This window comes from Poeciliopsis prolifica, unplaced genomic scaffold (genome assembly GCF_027474105.1).
Source record: "Poeciliopsis prolifica strain line A6 unplaced genomic scaffold, Auburn_PproV2 SCAFFOLD035, whole genome shotgun sequence".
In the NCBI taxonomy this organism is placed as follows: Eukaryota; Metazoa; Chordata; class Actinopteri; order Cyprinodontiformes; family Poeciliidae; genus Poeciliopsis; species Poeciliopsis prolifica.
The window spans coordinates 1,701,099-1,713,426 of NW_026562410.1; the positions used below are offsets into that span (position 1 = coordinate 1,701,099).

At 39.6% G+C, this 12,328-nt stretch overlaps 1 protein-coding gene across 10 annotated transcripts in view; it reads left to right on the forward strand.

The window, feature by feature from the left end:
• The window catches only part of ntng2b (netrin g2b), a 78,220-nt gene that overhangs the window by 29,372 nt on the left and 36,520 nt on the right, over window positions 1-12,328 (forward strand). The window lies entirely within an intron of this gene.

Sequence of the window (12,328 nt, forward strand, 5' to 3'; positions counted from 1 at the left end):
GTTTAGATGCTCTGCGGGGGAACAGAGAACAGGAAGGATCTTCCAACGAACCCCATCCCGTCCCAAAGTTTCTGCCTCTTCATCACTTTTTTTATTCCTCCCTTTGCCTCCCGTCTCCCATTACTACTTTCTCCGCGTTCATATCTTAAATAAGAAAACATATAACAACCTCCTCTCTGCCCCCTCCCTCCATCTTACACCCAATTTCCTCTCACCCCAGGTGTTACTCTTTGTGAGAGTGTTCATTAAAACAAATTCAGCAGCAGTAAGGAGTCTGCAGGGAGGTAACATTCTAATATCAAGCACGGTTTTTATGGTGATTTCAGGACTTTTAGGGGAGGATGGACCGAGGCTGGGATCCTCTTCAGTGGAAGCGGCGTTAAAATGCATTGACGTGTCTGCCTCAATGAGACGGTGTCTGCAGCCTGTGTCATTATTCCCCTTGCAACGCGATTACAATTCATGCCGGGTCTATAATTATCACCCCGCCGCCCCCCAGCAGGGTGAGCCTTCACAGTGGTCATTTGCTTCTGGAGGTGCCTCCGTTAATGGGTGATACATTTCAGCAAAAATATATTTTAAGTACAACTTTTCATTAGCATCATGGGGTGGAATTGCTGACACGGTGCTTTTCACGCAGCGTCCCGCATCCCGCTGTAGTCTAAACGTGAACAAAGGCGGCCAGAAGAGAGAGTCAGATCCTTTCATTGGTCGTTTTCAACCTTAAAATGTCCATAGTGTGTATTTTACATGTAAAAGAGATGAATCTGGCAGTCAGGGGACCTTGGCGATATATGTAATTATAAATTACGACGTTAATAATGAACAAATGAAGATGCTTGTAAAACAGTAAAATGAAGTTACACTTTTGTAATCCTATATCTGTTTGGTACTGTTGTTACAACTTATTGAACTTATTGAAAAAAAACAATCTACAGCTCCAAAAACAGTTAAGAGACCACTTAAAATGATCAGTTTCTCTGATTTTACTTTTTATAGGTATATGTTTAAGTAAAATGAACATTGTTCTTTTATTCTATGAGCTACTGACAACATGTCTGAAATTCCAAGGCAAAATTTTAGTATTTATTTGCAGAAAATGAGAAATGGTCAAAATAGGAAAAAAAGATACTTTCAGACCTCAAATCATGCAAAGAAAACAAGTTCATATTTATTTAGAAACAACAATACTAATGTTTTAACTCAGGAAGAGTTCAGAAATCAAAATTTGGTGGAATAACCAAACATTGATTAGGTTTTTCCTCTCCACTGTCCCAACATGCGTGATTAGTGTGAGTGTTTGCTTTAAAATCAACAACACAATGTAATCAACTGTTGACTGTCACTATATTCTTCTCCAGGAGGTGTTCATGCCTCGAGCCATGGACTTGAGGCAATCGGCTGGATTTCCTTGAATAGAAAATATTTTAACCAATTGGAATAATAAAATTGAATTTGATGTGCTGTTTGATAACTAGGATCAATTAGAATGTACGCATGACTGAATTGAAGGGACTTTTTGGTAAAGTGCCTTGAGATAATGTATTGTGCATTAGCGTTATCTAAATAAACTGAATTAAATTGTATTGAACTTGCTCCAGCCGAATGTTTTCATCCAAAGCGCTTTTCTGAAACCGCAGACTAAGACTGGTGTGTTTACTCTTTGTGTTAATATGACTCTTTGATAGTTTGACTGATAACATGTATCAAGATGCACAAACAAAAAAAAAAAATTCTCTCTCGTTCTGAACTTTATGTTTTAGAGTGAAATCTAATTTAAACTGACGATACGGCTGCTTACCACTCTTTTGTAGATATTGAAACAACCCACAAAATATGACACATGACATGGACATGGAGAACAATAGCGGACAATAAAACCTCTCTTTCACTATGACTAAAAAAACATTAAAACCTTTAGGGCTAGCGTGTCTAATGTCAATCCTCAAGGGCCGGCATCCTGCATGTTTTTGTTCTCTCCCTGGTTTAACAGCCTTGGATCAAATGATGGCTTGTTAGCGGGCCTCTGCAGAACATTGACATGCTGAGGAGGCAGTAACTACCATCAGGGACAGAACGAAAACATGAAGGATACCGTCCCCGGAGGCCTGGCTTTGGAAACCACTGCTGTAAGGACAACACAGATTTGTTAGATCAGAAAAAAAAATGTGTGTCTATAGAGTCTATGATACAGTTTAACCAAATGTGCTCGTGAAAATAGACAAATTGTTGCAAATGGCTGAGTAAAATGCAGCTGCACTGCTCAGTAAGGGTTTATCTGACTAAATCAACATACTACAGCAACAGGTTTCATGGGTGGATTTTTGTTAGAGATGAAAATTTGTGATCTGATTAGGACATCCCTCATATAAAGCGACTGAATAGAGGAGAACATCTTGTTTTAGGTGGCAGTGAAAAGGATCAAAAGTATCTACTAATACCTCAGGTCCAAAGTAGGATACATTTTATTTTTGATTTTATGTACACATTGCATTATTATGGGCAGAGTATTATGCAAGAGCCCTAATTAATTCAAATGCATGCCTGGGTGGCTTGGTATCACTAGTGCATCTTATGGAAGAACACTTATATTGGGTGTTTAAGTCACGGTCCGACACTCATATGCATGAGGCGTCATCAAAAACACAAAATCCTACTCCCTGAGAGCAACATATTACTTCCCCCTGTAGTTTGAAAGGCCAGCAAAAACAGCACACAGCTGGCATGTAACCTACACCTGAACTGCTTCAATATATAGCTCTCTCGCTCTCAGCAGGCTCCGCTGCAATCATGAGAGTGGTCCTCTGAGGTCCGGATGGGGGAACAGGACGTGCCCCGGCTCCATTATTTACCTGTTTGGTCTTGTGCATACACTGCATACTTCAGAGAGCTGGATACCTCAAAGCAAGCCCCAGTTTGCCTGCCGCTCTTTACGTGACCCAACCCAGCCAATCACAGAGCCGCTCTCCGGTTGGAGCGCCAGCTCGACATGCAATAGCCATTTATTTTATGCCGTGTAAATAATTTACTTGTGAGCTTAGTCCCACAAAAGTCTCACTCCGTCCCTCCGTCTATCCCACATTAAAGTGCACGGTCACAGACTGAGGCACTTTCTTACTGAGAGCATGCTGCGCTAAAATAAAGAATTATCCCAAAAACACACCAGGGAGTTCACACATTCACCGTCCAGCATCAGCGCTGTACACACCGACTACAAAGACACGCAAGGTGTGGATAGCAAAGACAGTGAAGGTCATCCCTCCTCTCTGAATAATTTAGGATGTCTTTTTGCTTGACGCACCTCTCAATGTTTTATCCAGGGCCAAAAACATCCAGTAACCTCTTGACATTAAATATATTTAACAAGTAGAAGCACTGGGTTTGTGTGCGTCTGTCGTATTCAAAAGAATAGGAGACAAGTAGTTCTTTGAGGCCTGTTTTATGTTTGTAGACAGTCCTATAGAAAGTCGGAGGAAGAGAGGCTCAGTAGTTGCAGAGCCCCCTACTGCTAGAGAGTTGTAATGCAATGTAATAACTAAAAATAATCAATAAGAAGAGACTGTAAAGGATAAACAAATCATATTTTGCCTGCAAGAGCCGCAACAACATAAGTCTGACTGTTTCTAAGAAAACAAAAAAGTAGAAGAAAACACCGGGGTTTTTTTGGGGGGGGGGTTTGGGGGTCGTGTTGAATGCGGACAATAAGCTCTGACCAGATTCAGAGTTATTTAGGAGTGCTCTGGAGCAGCTTGTATGCAAAATCAACAGATGCTCCAATCACTATGCATTCTGGGTTTGGATCCCAGTGCAGTCTTAATAACGAGGCGGTTAACCCTGCGTGGGGGCATTCAAGCCAAAAATGGAACAGACAGCATCTCACTTTGAAATCTATTGCTTCATAGCAGAATAAAGAGGAAAAGAGAGTGTTGTATTAATATTATTTTTAATAACGAGTAGATAATGGGTATTTTCACTGTGCAAAGCCACAGTACCATCAGCTGTAGTCATGTATTTCTCCCAGCAACAGAACTTAAGCTTCTGGTGAGCCAGCGAGGAAGAGAAACAGCATAAGAGGGAAAGCTGTGATCAGACAGTATGATCCAGAGAGCACAGTGAGGCTTGTGAAGGGGCTTTGTTAACTCATTCACTGTTTACTTTTTGTTTGGTCAGATGCAGTACAGATTATCGCTGTATGAATTTAAACAGTGTTAGTGTTTTCTGATGCATCCATGAACAACAAAATACCGCTGTTATTTTACTTATTTTTTTATTGGTGTTCTTCTTTTTTTCAGATCATAGTTTTAGCCAGTCATGCAGTGGTTTTATGGGTAACTCAATGAAAGGACACCTTGTAAGGATGCATTTTTAACTGATCTTACCTGTATGGGTTAAAAACCGAGCAACAGGTGTTCACTGTGAAATTATGACCACTTTGCACTGCATGCTTCAATTCTTGGTGTGTGTTTGTGCTCTAATTATTAAGATTGTCTGTGTTCAAAGCAAAACCTAAGTTTACGAAGCACAGAAGACATTTATTTTTTTCTGTAGGTTGTAACTACACACATTGCATTAGAACGGAATGGTAAAATGCTGTGAGACAAACGATTAAAGAGTCATTTCAAAACAGAGAAGGAGTAAGCTGGTGTTAACTTTGCAGCAAATACTTCAAAACTCCTTAATGTAGCTGTAAGAGATGAGCAGAAATCATTTAATTCAGCACAGAAGAAGAATCCCTGGGTGACACAATATCTTCCCAGTGGAAGCGTCAGCATCTTGAACATTGTTAGCGAGGGAGTCAAATGTGAAATAACCACAGTAACATAAACTTAAAACTTTGGTATTATTTCTGGGTAGCTTTCATTGTATAAAAATACTTTCTTTTCGTTCCTCATTCTTGTACCAAACATGTCAGCTTTTAATATTCTGAAATATTATTGGAATAATATTCTTTCAAAGCAATTTTGTTTTAAAATTGTGTTGCTTTGTAGCAAATACAATTAGTTTGAAGTGTTAAAATGTTGCATATTTCCTATGTAATTACTTTTTCAGCTGTGAAATGCATTTAATTGTCGCCTAATTGTCATCCAGGAGGTATTTAAGCGGTCTGCACTGAAGGACAGACTAGTGTATATTAAAAATGCATCAAATTACACAATGTTTCAAACCTTTTTCAAAAATATTTTGAGAGATGTCTGCCTACAAAATTGCAAACTAATTTTTCCCATTTTTAGATCACACAGATGTTTTCACATGTAGAAGAAAACAACCTTAATGTTGACATCTTTTTTATCAATTTGAGCTTGGCTTTTAAATGCTGCAATTCTAACTGCTAATTGCAGTGTTGAAATGGGCATCTCAAACTCTGATTGGACTACAGCTTTCTCTACTCAATAGCAAAGTTTTTAAAAATGAAGAAATGGAAATTTATCCAAGGAATGTGTGTTTTTGTTGTTGTAATTGTTAAAAAAGAAAACCCAAAAAACAGTTGATATAGAGCTGCAAATCTCCTTGATTTGTTTTTGGGTAATGTGAAAGTCTTGAATGAGCTGACAAGACGGTGAGAAAAGTATTGGAAAGCAGTGCATTGTAATCCCTGCTCCCCACAATCCTGCAGAGCAGGTCAGTTATAGATTATCTGTTTGGTCTTGAGAGACAGAGAGAGAGAGAGTAGAAACGCAGATGAGAGGATGGATGGTGGTGAGAGACAGATAAAGACACTAGGCGTGGTGGAGAGGTGAGGGAACGTTTGAAGAGGCCCCTGTTCGGCCACGGACGGCTGCGCTCGAGGAAAATCGATCTTCTCCCTTCAGAGAAAGAAATTTATGAACCTGGAACATAAACGCAGTCATGTCCAATTAGCTGCTCTGAATTTACGAGTCGAGGCGAGGGGAGGAAGTAGGAGGAGGACATGGTGATAAAGACCTCAGTTTAAGCCAATAAGGCGTGGAGCTGGTCGTTGATCTCTTTTTTGTACAAACTCCCACCCTGCTCTTGGTGTCCTCTGTTGTGCTGCGGTCACACATAGTTTGCACACTCTTCTTTTTCCCAGATGGCCAATAAGATACTAATTGTTGGTCGCTAATAATGTGTTTTAGAAAATAATTAGCAGAACACCTTTAGCATAATCTTATTATTTCATTTGTTTTTTTTAATTATTATTTTGAAAGTAAAATAATAAATATTTCATACACTGTTAAAATTGCTGCATAAGTTCAATGTATTTCTAAAATCAAAAGCCCTTCATTTGCCAAACATTTCAAAACAAGTGAAATGCCAGGGACTTTTCTCTATAATCACATTGAAACCAATAAGGTATTTCAAGCTACTTTCATGTCATTCACAATATTTGTGCTGAAATTGAACTCGTGGTTTAAAAACATCTAAATTTCACAAACAACAAATATTTTCATCGCCATTGTTTGAGCAGCTTCCACCATACAGATGCAGCTAAACTAGATGTTTTTTTTTAAAAAGTCTAAATTTGCAAAGAGGAACAGATAAAAAAAAAGACATTTCAAAAAACATATATGACTTTATATGGTAAACGGCAAAAAAAAAAAAAAAAACAATTATTAAATGCTGTAATAAAGATTTTTTTCTTTCTTTCTAATATAGGAGAAGGAAGGTAACAATTTTGTGTTTTATGAATCTTATTTTTGACTTTTGGTGGAGCAGTGATATTGTATTGTTTGTATGTTCTTATTGCATTGCAGTGAAAATTGCCTTTCTTCCATCTCTCCAGTCAATTCTGCAGCATCTTCTAGTCTTTTTGGCATCCATAGTAAAAAAAGGGACAAGGATGCAAAAGGTAAACTTGAGGGAAAATGTAAATATTTCAGAAAAATCACAGCAAAACATTCTTTCAGACTTCCTATAGTTTAACTGGATTGCGGCGTGAACACAGCAGTCTGGGAGGGAGACTCAATTATACACCAAGGCTAGCAAACGGGGAGCAGTGGGAGAGAAGACAAAGACAAACAATGCATAAACATGCATAACTAATTCAAACCAAAACATATATGACTTTATATGACTAGAACAAAACAGTAAAAAACCAAACAACCTAACAACAAAACTATTTTAGCAGTTTAATAGAGAGGCAGATTCTTTAACATCAAGTCCCAGCAGCCTGATGGTTTGTTCCACTTCCTGGTTTACCTTTCAACCAGTCATCTCCCCCAGCCAGTCCTTCAAACTCAGCAAAACAAAATAGTTAAATAAATAGTCAGATAAACATAAGGTGTTTTACTAAATGTGTGCACCCATATTAGTAAACAACCTAATGTCATTACCACCACAAAAAAAGTGAAATAATAAATGTTTACACATAATAAATATAATATGTGAAAACATTTGAATAAATACTAACACTGGGGAAAAGATGGAGGAATTTTCACAGCAACATTTAAAAAATCTTTAAAAACCCTGATTAGTGTCAAACCAGGCTCATCTTGACAGGATGCAGATTGTAGCAGAAATACCCAAAACTCTGTTTTAGAGGACCTCAGCAAAAAGTGCCTCCATAACCATGTCAATCCAACCCGGTGTAATTTCCACATGATCCTCAGTATGAAATATTAGTCTTAGAAAAATGGATGGATGGATGGACATAAAAGATAGGCGGCCGTTCTGTCATCAGCCAACCCTAGTCTGGCTTTAAGCCTTTCTTTCCCTTTAAAAAGCCATAAGACTTTATGCCCATTAGACTCGACCTCCAGTGTTACTTGAGGTTGTGGAGCCTGTTGTGAGTGGGTTTTTTTTTTCCTCCAGAGGAAGGAGGCAGTTAAAAGTGTGGAATGGTCCGTCTCAGAAACGGTTGATCGACCTCAGAGCAGAGGGGGGAGACCTCCTGTTGGGTCAGAGTTGCATCAATACAATCTGTCATCACAGGTTAGAGCACACAAACACAGACCCTCCTCCAAGTTTCATCACTGCGAGCATGACGGCTGGCAGACTGTCATGTCTCTGACACGGCCGCCCTAATCTCTGTTGTACTGACTGCTCAGCCCTCCGTATCATCTAAATCCTTTCTATTCTCTCTTTAGACCTCTCTTCTCAAGCACATGTCCACAACCCAATTTACCCAAAGCACTGCTCAGTGAACACTTGTGCAACGAGCAAGAAGCAAAGGAACTAAAAGGCTGTGGCAACACAGACCGACACGGGCAAGTCGAAGACGGACATGAAAACTGAACGTATAGAGAAGAAAAAGACATTTTGGACAAAGTTCAGTAGGACTAGATGGAAGGAGGAAAACAAGTGAATGATTTTTGAGTCCCTGGCGAGCAACAGAGGAATGCACATAAGCTGCAGTGAAGAGACAGATAAAGCCCCATTAACTGATGCTTCCAGCTGCTTTTTTAGACTCTGCCACCACATGACTCTCCCCCTTGATGTTTGTTTATCTTTCTTGTTATTTATGCCCATAATTGCTGCATTTCTGCTGTCTAAATCAGGCATTCTCGAATCATTAAGTACTCCCAGACTTTAGGGGGGATGGACTAAGAAACACATCGCGACGGGCTGGAAGGAAGAAAAAGTCCAAAGCACAATATCAGTGGAGCCTATTATTGCAGCTAACAGTGGGTTATACCACATGCTTTTATGAACTTTACATGTTTTCAGACATACTTTCTTTCTTCACAACTATTATTGTTCTTTTTTTTATTCAACACCAAATGAGAAGGAAGGCCCCTTTCATTACGTGTTCCTTTATTACATGAGCAGAAATCACATCGTTTGCTATTAACACAGCATATAATTAGATTACAGAGATTGAATAAATCTCACTCAGTTTAAAGCACAGAGCCCGTTGGTCGAATCAAATACACATAACAAAAATGCACCCTTATTATTTTTTGTAAAACTGCGCACATTGGTTAGCTGAGCTAAGCTTGCTAAGTCAGCAGTCCTTTGTGAACAGAAATGCTGCTCTTCTACAATTTTTAGTAGCTCTTTTATCAGATCATATATATTTGCATATATATTATTGTAATATCCCAATTAATTGTTTGCATATTTGCCATGTCTTTCTGTGTCATTGAAATACACAACGTCCTTTAAAAATAACGTTCCAATTTTCCCTGCCTAACTAACTAGTTCAATTATTTCATGTATAATCTCATTTCAAAATAAGCCAAACTGTTTGATATGTTAAAAAAATTTACCCAGCACGAGCCTCTCTACTCTCACTTATCATGGAAAGCGCACATGAGCACCACTGCGACAAAAGCTTCACAATTATAACGTTAATGCCACATTAATTATCTAATAGTAACGTTTCCCAATTCCATGCAAAAGTGTGAATCGCTTTATTTACCTGGACATGCTTGTTTAAAATCTAAATGAATGACTGTGCTAAAGTAGCACACCTGGTGATGATGCAGCAGAACTCTGTGAATTCTCGTTTCCATTTTGAGTGGGGTGCTGCCACTTACGATTAACCCACTCTGCTCTGCTTCTTAAGCCTCAAACTAATGGCTGAAATATAGCAACAATGTCAGGAGCTTTGGTGGCTTTCTTTTGTCACAGAAGTTTGCCTTTATATTCAATGCCTCTCACTGAAGCAATGCGACTGTTTCTTTGACAAACATTGAGCAAGGCTAACATTTCTCTTCGGTTAAAATAAGGATTAATTAATGAGGAAGTTTTCTTTTTCACTGCCTGGTCTGAGTGAAATAAATGCGGAGAAACAGCCAACCTGAAGCATCGGGCCTGTTTGTTAGATTTTTCCTTCCTGTAATGAGGGTTTAGTCAGTAATAGCCGTGAAGCACAAACGCATGCAGCAGGTTACAGAGATGTCTCGGATGCGGTTTTCCCTTTTACCATCATATATTTTGCCTCTGGGGTATAATTGGACTTTCTCTCCACTCGTCGTCTTCTTGTGGTGTGTTCGCCATGACACCCACACCCTCTGCATGTGTGCTTGCATATGCATGCAAAAGACGAAACAACATGGGAAACAGAAAAAAGAAAAACAACTGCTGCCAGTTTCACAGAAACTGCGCAGAGCAGATTGATGAACAGAAGCACTGACCTGTAATTACCACAGCTAATTAAAACTGCAATTTATGAGTGGGTTCTAATGTAAAGAAGAATGAATATTCCTTTTGTTCTGAGAAAAAAAACTCCCCATTTTCACTTCCTCTCCTCTACCTTCGTCTAATCTGCTTGCTTCCTCCTGCCCTAAGTAACTAAAAACAATTCTGATGGATCCAGCTGTCCCATCTTAACTTCCTTCAGCTCATAGCTGCACTCCTGCTTTGATGACTTTGCAGCAACAGCCGACATCTTGCACATTAACATACGATTGTTCCCATGTATTATTTGTGCGCGGAGGGACTGGAAAGAGAGGCGGGGAAAATCCCAGAGCAAGCTGTCAAATGCAAGAGTGAGAGCAGCGAGACGCATAACTCTGAGAGTCGGAGTGTCACATCAGTCAAGCGGAAGGAGTGCGAGGCTGGAAGTACTTGTGGTCTTTATCGGTGGTGCTGCGAGGTTGAGGTCAGAATATCAGGTCAAGGGGATAACACGCCCGAGTGGGAGTCAGATGTCTCTAATTATTGGATCTTGCCAAATTATTCATCCCACTTGAACTTTTTTACTTTTTTGTCACATTTCATCTCTGGACTTTTATGCATTTTATGGGCTTTAGAAGAAAACAGTCCATAATTGAGAAGTGAGAGAACTGCAATACAATACATTTTTCCTTTCTTTTTTTTCCACAAATAAATGTTTAACCCTGTAAGACTTAAGTTTCAAATGGATATTTTTGCATATTTTAACTGTAAGCAGTTCTTTAAATGTTCTGTGAGTAAATATATTTGCCCATTTATCCACAACAACTGGTCTTTCAATATCTGGCAAGTAATTTTTCCAACTTACCATCTATTCAAGAGTGCCCCTCAGATTAATTTCCAACCCTGCTACGCCGGGGTTGAAATAACCATAATAACTCCAGATTGGCTGGAAAGGCCAAAGTCTCCCTTTTTAGAAACGATTGAAATTTCACAAATAGCGCAAAATGTGGCGGGATTACAATACTGCAAATTTGGCTGGATGGTCGCCGCTATGTTAGCTCTGGAAGGGTTAAAAAGTGTCAGTGGATGTATATCTTTTCAACTTGTTGAAGTGTTAATGTCGTGCCTTAAGTGGGGTTTGTCATATGTATAATGAGCCGGACATTCTAGTTCTTGTTGAATGAGAGCTAAAAAACACAAACTGCATCGCCCAACACCTAGGAAATCACTCTATTCTCCGGTATTGATTTAAGCTGCAACTCTTAGATCCTGCACTCAGCAGTGCTTCAACTTTCAAGATGAGACAGATGAGATTTATCAGCAAAGATGCAGGAGATGAAAAGCGGTGATATGTTCGCGGCTGTCAGTCACTCAGTGCAGGCATTAGTCACAACGCATCTGTTTTTGCCTGATCTGTTGCCTGTCATCTGCACTTGCAAACAAATGCATCCCAAATGCATGTAGTAAAACCACACACACACACACACACACACACACACGCACACACCTGTCTCATTTGACGCACATTCACTCTCTCATACAGAATGCTTTCTTCTTGAAAAAGAAATTTCCAATTTCACTCTTCCCTAAGTGGACAGCTCTTGTCCTTCAAAATGCAAGCAGGAAATGAGGCTTTGTTGGTGGATGGATTCTCCGTGGCATGTCCTGTCAGAGGGAGATGGAGGTGGAGGGCCGGGGGCGGAGGGCTCATTGGACCACCGTAAGCCTCGTGATCAGAGACACAATTTTTCCGTCAACTTAGATCTTGTTTTAAATTTCCCAAGTTTTGGCAATTGTTATTATGCACTTGTTGCAAAATCAGGCCTCAGTTTGATGGGCTTCTCACCACATCCGCCTTCGAAGAAAGAAAGGAAATGAACAAATATGGAAGAGCGCCGAAGATTAGTGCGAGGAGAGAAAATTGAAGCAGTCGTCTCTCCTCGAATACGGAGGCCATTCTTTGAATATTTGATGCAGACGGATAGGTGTTCACTCCAGTGGAACAAACTGGATTGGAGTCCAGTCGCTCAACTGGAAAAGGCTGTAATTTCCAGTCATACTTGCGGAGTGTCCTTAAGATCCTCATTTCCTTCATGGCAGAACTGTGGCGTGTGGATCTGCACACCTGGGTCCTCCCCCTCTGCCAAGGTCAAGTGTGCACCTCTGCTTTTGTAGACATTTGTGAAAAGTTTGCAAAGTAAATGAATTGGCAGTGTTTATGTAAAAATGTCTCATCAAATTCCAGCATAAAGGTCAAAGTATTTTGCTTCTAAGCCGTAAGGGAATCTAATAAAAGGAATGTTCACTG